Genomic DNA, 2,086 nt, shown 5'->3' on the forward strand with positions numbered 1-2,086 from the left:
TTTCAGTGTTTAAATGTAAATGGTTCATTATTCCAGTTATTAAAAAGCGTCATATGGCACAAAATTGAAATGATAGAATTCCACAATTATTTTGTGAGGAAAATGTGGCTAAACTATTAAAAGGAAAAAAGAAATATAAACGTACTTATTATTTTACCATAAATAACATTTTTTTCTAATTTCTGGTCACAGTTGTATACCAATATTTTCTGAACATAACAGCTAGTTGATCTTTAATTATATTATACTTGAAATTTAAACTTGTAAATGTGACTTTTGATGAGGAGATTTCAGCATCAGCGAATTATAATATTATTGGGCACAACATTAACAAGCTATCCAACAAAGACATGGTAATTGTTTTAATCTACTTAGAAACATTCTATATTTATTATTCCTTATCAATAATACAAATATTTTATTTTGACTTTTGTTTGAAAGAACAGTGCATGAAGGACTCTGCAACTTGTACTGCAAAACAGATTTCTTATGAGAATCATAAAAAACCCCAAGTAATTGAATATATAAAATGATAATCACAATTTGATCCCTTTTAATAAAGGTGAAACTGATTCGTTCCCTGAAACCTGAGGAAACAGATGTTGAGTCCAGCAGATGTGAAAACACCAAAATTTGGGCGATTAAAGTGCCAGCAACATCTTCCTCCTGGCTGTGTAAGTTTTAAAGATATTAAACAGTCAACTCAAAAAAGCATATATAAGTTATAAGAACCTAACATAACAGGAGACTTTTTAGCTCTTGTATGCATATAATTACACAACTAGAGACTTGGTACATTTATTCATTATTTGCATTATTTTAGGACATATACAGCTATCAGGCATTATTTTGGATTACTTGTTCCAAGTTTTTTGAAAAATACCTTCTGATATTTGAGCTTTTTGAACAAGGAAAGCTAAAAAACCAAATGAAAAAAGTAAGAATTCAGTGTTTAAATAATTCTATTAGATACAAATCACCTGATTTAAAATTGAAGTAAAAACTTTTTAATAGCTAGATTAAAAGATTACTGTAAATGTGCACTTATAAATTAGCTACAAAAAGAGTCCAAATTATATTTCAGAAACATGTATCCCTGGCATCACCAAAACTGCAGGTAACAAGACCATGGAGAACCCTCATGACCCACCAGAACAAACAGTCAAGGAACTGGTCGCAAAAGTTGCCAACCTCAACTGTGATTTAGAAATGACTAAGATACCTATTATTTTCCTCACTTTGTAATCTACTTGTATTTGGGCAAATAACTTTCTTCTTTTACATTAATTTGAAAATGGGTTTTTATCTTTTAAAAAAAAGGATGAATATAAGCAATTTTTAACGGAATCATTAATTGTTAGAAGGATAATATTCATTGAAATACCGTCAATATTTAAAGCACTGTTAAAATATCAAGCCAGAACTGAAGCACAATACACATACACTATTGGTTCAATAACTGTACTCTACCTCTACCCCTTTTTATTAAAAAAAAATCCGATAAAATGACCATTGATTTTTTTTTTTAATACAGGTAATTGATTTTTCTGTTAAACTGGTCGGCGTATATTTTCTGCATAAATGATTATTCACACCTTTTACAATTCAGCTAAAATGTCCTCTGCCTTTTAGAAAACTGCACATCCAAGGTGACTCAGGTGAGCGTTTTGGCTCATCGGCTTCTTGTTTATAATTATAGGATGCAAAGTATTTAAAAGGGACAAGGAATTTTCAGTTTGCCGACAGCAAATTGAGCAAAATGTCATGGGATTAGTACCTGGAGAAATTTTGGGAAGGAGGGGAAGAGGCTGAAGAACTGAGACAATTTTTCTAGTGGGTATACATACAATACTTGATTTTCGTGATCTATCAATCAACATTGTAAGAGTTATCTAATATTCTCTTATAAACCATGTACATTGTATCTACAAAGTTCGCAATTCCATTTTAGTGATGTGAGGAGAGGTGTTCTGGAGACAGACTCCGCCTTTATGTTGAAAATAAACTTAAAAATCCTACGCAGATAAACATCAAGGAAGACCCACTAAATTTTCCGAAAACTGGAAAAATTCACAATACTCCGGAT

The 2,086-nt window shown here is 31.0% G+C and overlaps 1 pseudogene; it reads left to right on the top strand.

Annotated features, from left to right (window-relative positions):
- The first annotated feature begins 266 nt into the window (after nt 1-266).
- On the top strand, nt 267-1,774 carry LOC133181134 (uncharacterized; annotated as a pseudogene).
- The last annotated feature ends 312 nt before the right edge of the window (nt 1,775-2,086 follow it).

Source organism: Saccostrea echinata, unplaced genomic scaffold (assembly GCF_033153115.1).
Source record: "Saccostrea echinata isolate AGI-Se365-2 ecotype Australia unplaced genomic scaffold, CSIRO_AGI_Sech_v1 ptg000008l, whole genome shotgun sequence".
NCBI classification, from domain to species: Eukaryota; Metazoa; Mollusca; class Bivalvia; order Ostreida; family Ostreidae; genus Saccostrea; species Saccostrea echinata.